Source organism: Stylophora pistillata, chromosome 10 (assembly GCF_964205215.1).
Source record: "Stylophora pistillata chromosome 10, jaStyPist1.2, whole genome shotgun sequence".
NCBI classification, from domain to species: domain Eukaryota; kingdom Metazoa; phylum Cnidaria; class Anthozoa; order Scleractinia; family Pocilloporidae; genus Stylophora; species Stylophora pistillata.
In genome coordinates, this window is record NC_142528.1 from 11,436,836 (window position 1) to 11,446,408 (window position 9,573).

Below are 9,573 nucleotides of genomic sequence, written 5' to 3' on the forward strand. Positions count from 1 at the left end.
ATTTAATTTGGCATAACAATTTTAAAAGAAAATGACTTGGTTAGAAAACGGACAGAACTATGTGGAACGGAGGCAATTGGTAATACAGTACCTAGGGATAGAAGGTTAAACCTGATCCATTTAAGAACTAGATCAAAACCAAAATCGAATGCAAGCGATACTGGCAAAGTACTGTTTTAAACATAAACAGTATGAAACTTTCATGAAAGTCTCAATTCATTAACCTGTTGTCGCTCTGGGCATAGTTCGCCAAAGCATGCGTATGCCAAATGATATCCTGGCAAACAGAGAAGTCTAGTGCACGCTGAGAAATATAGTTCAAGACTTCGACGGACTGAACAAAGCATATTTAACGATGAAAGTTCATCATGACCGGCAACTTACGCAAGGTGGGTACAAAATGGTTAATAAAAATGTTTGAAGCATTCCTCTGACAGCCTGATCCAATTATCATCCAACATTGCAATAGTGGTGTTTAATTCCGATTGAGCATTCATTAAAATCGGTCTTAGGTAGAGTTCCAGTCAAAGGCGGAAACTCAATACAGCTAAACTCTTTGACAAATCAGTACACTTCCAAACTGAATTTGATATTTTCTGTTTTAATATCACTACCTTATTCATACGTACCAGAAAGACCAGTTAACAGTTTATATATTTGTCGATATATATTCTGTATGTGTTGTTGTTATTACTTGTTAATAATTTTTTTTCTGTGATTTAAATTTTTTTACATGGGTATTTAATTTCGCGAGGATTTTTATTCGCAGGCCTTTAATTTGGCGAGTTTTTTTACAATCGCGAAGATACGAATAAGGTGGCTATTATTTTTCTTTTTATTTAAGATGTCAGATCCAGGAAAATCTAAATCCTTTCCTCTCGTTTTATTTTTGCAAATTTGAATGTAGCAAACCTAGTTCACTTACCCAAATAATAACAAATACTAAACTTGACTTAGATATGCGATGAAAAGTAGTTACCCGCATATAGAGCTGTAAAATACGAGCCCTTTGGCGTTGCCAGAGTTTGTCAGGGTTCACAATAAACTGCTGTCGAAATGGACACGTAATCCGCCGAACATCGTAAGAGATTGAAATAAGAATCCTCGAGGAGCTGTTTTAATTCGAATAAATATATTGTCGAAATATAGCATAAGGAGATTAGACACAGCAATAATATTAATGTAAACAATGTAGCATTCTACAAGGGAAGAGGAAAGCAGTCAAGCGAATCGAGAATTTATGGCATCCTTAGTAACAAAAATAACAATTAGAAACTTTTTATTCATTCTCCCAGGTTCCAACGACCACCTAACTAGCTTTCCTCGACATAATCATCCACTGAGGTCGATGGAACCTACCACTGCATCCTTAAAGGAACTGGTAAAGTCAAAGCCCTCAATTTTCTCCAAATGGAGAGAATTCGCCGCAGACACAACCGTCCATGGGCTACGATATGTCGTCCAACCAAGACTTCCTAGTTTAGGTGAATAGTGTGGGCGCTCTTTCTCTTAGCGGCCTCAGGCGCTATGCGATCAGAAGCTGTAAAAAATATTTTCCAGGCCAATAAAACTGAAATTACACAAGAAACGCCTCGGGATGGCCTGAAGTGATGCAGTGATAATCTGCAATTTAAAGATAGACGCGACTGACGGGAGCGAAAATTTTGAAAGATTGGGATTAAACATCAGCAGGTGCAGCGGAAGAAGAAGTGTCTGTGGTGATCTGACATGTGGCCATGCTTTATTGTGTGCAATTCGTGACTTTGGCCTCCTTCTGGTGGACAACTGTATTTCTTCAACCAGGCAAAGAATAATGAGTGTTCCTCAGTTAATCATACGAAGCGCATCTTTGACGGAGAAGAATTCTTTGCTAAGTATAGACATGACCTCTTTGGCAATCAAAGCATGAGTGGACCATTTGCCTACTGTTTTTTTAACGGCGAGGAACAAACACAAGGCTCCGAAGAACACTTCATTCCGATCGTCACAAATAGCGGTATCTGTTACACGTTCAATTCTGGTTAAAACGGGAATAAGAAGAGTAAGCTGTTTCGTTCTTTATATGAAGGTTCAGCTGATCTTGGTTTCAGCATTTCTCTAGACGTTCAAACGAATGAGTCCACCTTTAGTACACCTTCAAGTGGTTTAGCAATTATTGTGCATGATCAGTACACCTTTGTAAATTATCATTCTGGGTTTAAAGTCCAGTCCGGTTCTCATACCTCTGTCGCAATTACATTGACCCAGGTAATTGCACATCCCTAACTTTACTTATGATACCATCCATGAAACTGTGTTCACCTGAAAAAATTATCAGGAAAAATGTAGTTAGGTTTGCTCTCATACTGTAGGTGTGTTAGGTTCGGCAAGTTTGGGAAAGAAACTGAAGATGTTCCAATGATAGTCACTGCAATTCAGAAAACCCTAGATATTACCGCACCAATCATTCCAGCCATAAAAAATATACAACTAAAAAATAACAAAAAAAAAAGGTGGGTGAAAGAGCGGAGCTGATACCACTTGTCTGCACTGAGGCCAGATACAAGGGCGACGATGAGACCGACCCCAGCAACTACCGTCCTATTTCACCACTCTCCGTCTTCAATAAAATCTTTGAAAAAATTATGTACAACCGATTGAAATCATACATGGAATATAATGAACTATCATTTGAAGCCCAGTATGGCTTCAGAGAGAAATTTTCCACTCAGCATGCAACTTTGGACATAGTGAATACAGTACAAACGAATATGGACAAGAAAATGTTCACATGTGGTATTTTTCTCGATTTTAAAAAAAGCGTTTGATACTATCAATCCGCACTATCCTACTTGATAAACTGCACCATTATGGGATATTAGGTATTATTAAAAACTAGATCATTGATAATGCAATTCAAGACTTTTTATTGGCTTAGCCATTATGGTATATCAGCCAATATACCATAATCTACAAATATGGCAAGCATACGTGTCAGCTTAAAATTAAAAGGGAGCTTAAAATTGAACAAAATTTAATTTAATTTAACGTTTTTAATAAAACAATTATTCCACTCGCACTTGTTGGATATAAGATGATTATAGCCAACCCGGCGCTACGCGCCTCGTTGGCTATCCATCATCTCATATCCAACGCGCGCTCGTGGAATAATTGTTAATTATTAAAAACTAGATCATTGGATAATGCAATTCAAGACTTTTTATTGGCTTGGCCATTATGGTATATCAGCCAATATACCATAATCTACAAATATGGCAAGCGTACATGTCAGATTAAAATTAAAAGGGAGCTAAAAATGGAATAAAATTTAATTTACTTTAACGTTTTTAATAAAACAATTATTCCACTCGCGCTTGTTGGATATGAGATGATTATAGCCAACTCGGCGCTACGCGCCTCGTTGGCTATCTATCATCTCATATCCAACGCGCGCTCGTGGAATAATTGTTAATTGTACACGAGTGGTTCTCGTTGTACTTAACTAATCGAACGCAAACAACGCATATTGATAATGACCATATTTCATCTAAGAAAAACTCGGTAACTGGAGTTCCACAAGGATCTGTGTTAGGCCCCTTACTTTTCTTGATTTATATTAATGACATTCATTTTTGTAGCAATAAACTTGGCTTTTATCTGTTTGCTGATGACACAAACCTGTTATGTGCTGACAAGGACTTGAAATCCCTGGAAACCGTAGTTAATAATGAGCTAATAAATGTTTGTGATTGGCTTAATGCTAATAAACTAACCATTAACGTGAAGAAATCAGATTTTGTCGTTTTTAGGCCAGCACAAAAAAGAATTAATCATCAGCTATGTATCAGAATTCCGGATAACAACAACAATGGATTCATACTTCTTGAATGCAAAGATTATGTAAAATTTTTGGGTGTACTAATTGACAAGAACTTAACCTAGAGGCCTCATATTGATCATATTGCTTAGAAGATTAGCAAAATAGTAGGTATAATTGCCAGGCTTAGACATCAAGTACCTTTAAATGCCCTTCTTAAAATGTACCGTTCGCTGATTTTCCCCTACACGCTCTACAGTATAGCTGCTTGGGGCCAGGCAGCTCGGAGTGATTTAAAAAAGATTCTCACCTTACAAAAGCTTGCACTCCGATTGATTTCTTCTCCAACAAAATATCTCATGCTATCCCTCTTTTTATAACTTCGAGTATCCTACCCATTAATATGCTCTATTTTGAAACCATTTCTGCCATAATGCATGACGTTTCTACTAGCTCTACACCTAGGAATATTCGCGAACTTTTTATTTTAATTCATCTGACGTCCATACCTATAGTACGCGTTTCCCTTCTACAGAGTATTTTTATGTACAGAAATCTAGATTGCATGTGAAATTTAAGTCTTTTTCTGCGTTTGGTACGAGGTTATGGAACTGTCTAAACCCTGACTTGCGTAAGCTCACGAAAAGAGCATTTAAAAGGAAAATTCATAAGTTGCTTTGTACTATACTTGGGATTGAGGCCATTTACTAATATTGAAATTCAATACCAATGATTATCGAAAAATTATGACTGTAGTATTTCGCTCACATCCGTATGTCACAATTTTCTCCTCTCTACTTTCCAGTCTGCTCTGCCTGTATTTGATTATTATGTCTTGTTTTAACTCACTAGTAATTTTATTGTATTTAATTTGTATGACAACTGTACGTATCTTTTAGCTTATAATGTAGTAAACTAATGCATGGCTTATAACCCCAATAATATTGTAGTAATGAAATCTCTTTAGTTTATTGTAAAATCTCTTTAGTTTAATGTGGTAATGAAACTTCTTTGGCTTGCAATGTGTAGTATTTACTTATTTATTACTAATACCCGCCAAGACTAGCTAATGCTATATGCGGGTTGTGTAAATTTGCTTGTAATGTTCTATAAAATAACAATAAAGAAACAAACAAACAAACAAAATACAACGGCTGCAAGAGGCGAGTAGCAGTGGTCAAAATATTGGCCTATTCAAAGTCCCCTTTGCCGAGGAGCCATTTTGTATTGGAACCGTTTATAGAACTCATTCGAACCTTAACGTTTTCAACCATTACTCTGCATTCACTCTAAAGCATCAGATCGGGTTAAGCCTTCATACAGACTTCTCGGGAAAAAGACCTCCTTTCAAGAGGCAAGTAGTGGGTAAGCCTTTCTCAAAGCCTGAACTAGCATAGGATCCCCTCACTTTTTCCACTCACTCTCTCTTCGTCTCTCTCTCTCTCTCTCTCTTAAGGTGTATCATCTTACTGTTTTAAGCACAGAAGACTGGAAGCGCCCTTTAAAACAAACTGCAGCAAAGAAGATAGATTATTAGGGATCAAGTCTTACACGAAGGATTGCTGCATCTATCAGTGTCGGTCGAATCACAGTATGGATAAATGCAGATGCCGGGAAGGCTATTATCAGGTGGTAAAAAAAAGATAGATATTGTTCTTTTACGAAAAAATGTGGCCCTTGATTTAATCGCTAGACGTTGTAGCCCAATATTTTGAGGTTTTTAGGTTCAGATTTATCTTAGCAATGGGTAATATGTGTATTGTTTAAGCTCGTTCGGTCAAGATGGTTGGATACAAGACAAGATTTTTTGCGCATGCGTTGTTATAAACATGCTAGTAAAGGGTTCATCGTGTGGAAGAAAATATCATTCTCGCTTCGTTAGCAGCAGTGTAAAATGTAATAAGGTATATCAACTTGGCCGCTATTTCATTGATCAGTTTTCACCAATGTGACAGCCGTGAAATCGTGTGAAAGTGTTCTTTTGCAATTGATTATGTGATCGTGATTTCTCCACGAATTCTAGGAAAAAGTCCTCTAAATTTCAGACGAATGAGGACTTCAACTGATACTGTTCATGAATTACAGACTCATTAACTGACTGACTATGTGATCGATTGAATCTTCTCTCGAATGCGTCACCCCTTTAGAAACACTTCTTTAGTAGTGTGCAAAACACTATACCATTGCCTACTCGGCATGTAGCGAAACTGGCTTAAATTCATTATACTGCCCATTTCACTTTCATGACTGACAGACTTCGAATAGAATAATACGCTAGGTTTACTACACTACACACTCAGACAGTATCAGTCTGATGGAACTTCGCCAAGGGGCGCAATGTTGAGTCACCTATCTAACGCTTAGCGGTGGCGATATCTTGCTGAGTCTAACAATATTTCGCTAAACTGTAATGATATTTCGCCTAGTATAAACGAGATATCGTTGGGCAGCAATGATATCTCGTTGGATGTAAGCGATATATCAGGGAGGCGAAACCGACATATCGTTGAATCACAATGATATATCGCTGAGCTCGAACGATATATCCGGTTTAGGGAAAACGATAATCCTCGAGGAGCTCAACGATGCATTAGCGATATTTCATGGTTTTTAAAACAGTAGCCTTGCGATGTATCGCCGATATATTACGATGATCACGATATTCGGCGATAATCGTTTGCATTACTTTTGCACATTACTATAAGATGTGCGGTAGAATTTTTAATGTTTTTTTTTTTATTGAACGATTTTTAAGGGGAGTTTAACTTGACAGAATGTGATTGCAAAAACGCATGCGAGGAGATGGTTAATGAATCACGTGTCTCATATTCTAATATTCTCATATAATAGGCCCTTTGCAGCTAGAGGTCACGTGCTTGGCAACACAAAACTGGAGAGCAAGCGCTCCAGTAAACAACTCTCGTAAGAGGTCAAGCATATCTGGCTTTAGACAATAGTTTTCTGTTCATCACGCTCAATCCTTTTGAAATATCTACAAAAACTGTAAGATATTTACTAATTCTCTCGTTCGGACTCAATTTTTGGATGGAAAGCACGATATTTTTCTCGAAATCGTAAAAAAACTGTCACTAACAACCCGCTGGACGGCCAAGAAACATGGCGGCTTCGCAAGGTATGACTAGCGACTAATACAGGAATGGCTCCGACCTGTAATTGGATGATAAAAATAGTAAAAGTTTGTAAAAGTTAACAAGTTACATCTTAACTCCATGCACGTAAGTATTGTTTAACCGTGTGTCTCCAAGCGGAACAGGAAAATATCAATGGGACTGAAAACTCCAATGTGTCAAACAAGAGATGGTTACTTACATAACGAAGCGGAGACCTTTCTCGCTCAGCGATATTCCGGAGAGGACTAAGTCATCTGCTGACTCGTTCCGCTGACTAAACCCATTTAGTCAGTGCAGACTCAGTTCAGGTGGACGACTAGAGACTGGAGCCATTCCTGTATTTCACCGCTGGCAGGAATGGCTCCGACTCATGCGTTTATTAATTTTCTTTTTTTTTTCTTTGGTGAAATAAATTTTAAACTGAAATAGAATAGAAAGAGCTTTTTATTAAGTTCTTCTTAAGTTGAACATTAAAATGCTTGTGAATGGAGCCCTAATAAAATAATACAAGGCCATGTGATGTCTAAAGTTTAATACAGCAACTACTTGTCACGTTTCGAAAATCACGCAATGTTACGTGACGCTCCGACCGATATTTTTAATGTACAGTATGCTCTGCTGGAGAAATGTGGCTTGGCCGCAATCGAGGGAGTTTTCCTCGTGGAACTTTGACTGGCAAGAGTACCATATCACCCCATACATTAATTATGCATTCAGACTAGTAGACTTTGTTTTTAAAGTTTTGCCGTGAAAGACAAAGAAGTGAAATGCATAATTAATGTATGGGGTTATATGGTACTCTTTCCACATTGACCTTCTGGGAAAATTGTTCACATGAAAGACAAATCTATTCATTGGGCTCCTCGTCTATCTTTGCAGAACATCGAAAGGAAGTAAGTCGCGGATTACTTTAATTTCGCTTCGCAATTTTTAACAACTCTGCTATACCTGAAAAAAGGAAATACTCACCTGCAAGGAGTTATGATATAACTTATTAACTTTTACTATTTTTATCATCCAATTACAGGTCAGAGCCATTCCTGTATTTAGTCGCTCCAATTGGAGCGACTAAATACTGGAATGGCTCCGGTCTCTGATCGTTCGCCTGAACTGAGCCAAGACTGACCAATTGAGTTTAGTCAAAGGAATTTGTCAGCGGATAACTTAGTCATCGCCGGATCACCGTTGAACGACCTCGCAGAACAAGAAAGCCCCTCCGCTCGTTATGTAAGTAACCATTTCTTGTTTGGTTACAATGTATATATGAAGTTCATATATTTTGAACTGCGTTATTAGATATGTATGATGCATGATCCTCGCAGTAGAGAGCGCTATTTATGCAATAGCGAAAATCAGACCTGAAAAAAATCAGGCCTGTACGGGATTCGAACCACTGACCTCTGCGATACTAGTGCTATCAGACTGAAATTGTATGACACTGAACATTTTCTGGATTTATGTGAATGAAGCTCCACTTTGTTTACTTTAGAGAGTAGTAGCAATGTCAAACATAGGAAATAAAATTTGAAAAATATTTCACTTTGTGTACATTATTTGCCCTAATCTGATTGGCAAACTGTATACAATCTTGCAATATGATTGGTTGTCTAAATGTAGTGTTGACTTTTGCTTTGCTAGCAAAAAGATGCGATTCAGACTGACAATACTGGGATTCGTGCTCGAATCATACAATTTGAACCAATCAAATTACAGGATTTGATGGTGATTTCAAAATGGATATAATAAATTGGAATATCTGGGAAGTATAAAGTACAGAGCAACCTGTGTTTTGTTTGAGAAGTCAGTAGTCATCATGTATGACGGAAGGGTGCAGTAAAAATCAGTGCTATCAAAAAGATGTAAAGAAAAAATCCATAGGGAAACAGGAACATTTTTATATTAAAAATGGGAGTTGCAAAGTTTTCAGCCTTTCTTGGTGTAGGGGTTTCAATCCTTGAAGATGATAAATGATGATCAGCTAATTTGTTGTCAATTAATATTTAATTACGCTGCCCTATTCCCTCTGCCATACATTGTAAACACAGTCTTAATGTAAAAAGTAATTGAAGAAAAAGCTATCCACTTTGTCCTTTGCTTCCAGGAAGAACACTGGATCAAAATTAATTCTAGAGCAAAAAACATATTGTTATCAATGTAACTAAATGTGACACACCTATTACAACCTAAAACACCCACAATGATTCCTGATTTTCATTGCAGTGAACCGTTCGTATGGCAGCAGATCCTAAAGTCCAGCATTTTGCTCCAAGAGCAACACCAAAAACATGTCAATCTTTTAAGATAAAAACTTGCTAAAAAATTCAAAAGTTTGCGTTCAAATCACACCTCAGGGCCAGATCTTGGAGTTTGGCAAGAAAATTCCTTCTCACTTTATCTGCCAGCCCTTGTTTCTCCACTTGATGAATACCAGTGTCGCTAACACAACCGTTGCCTTGTTCATGCCCGAAATGAATTCTGGGTAATTCCGCCATAACTCGAAAACGCAACTCCTTTCATTTCCATTTCAAAGAATTATTAGAGTCGTGTTGGGCCATCCAGTCCTACCAGCAAAATATCGCATCGAATGAAATTTTTTCCGGTCAAAACTTGGCCACATAGCCTTGGTAGGTCCTGAAAGCCATCCAC

General features: G+C 37.6%; 1 pseudogene; it reads left to right on the forward strand.

Annotated features, from left to right (window-relative positions):
* The first annotated feature begins 1,606 nt into the window (after positions 1-1,606).
* Positions 1,607-3,637, forward strand: LOC111321623 (acid-sensing ion channel 1-like; annotated as a pseudogene).
* Positions 3,638-9,573: the final 5,936 nt, after the last annotated feature.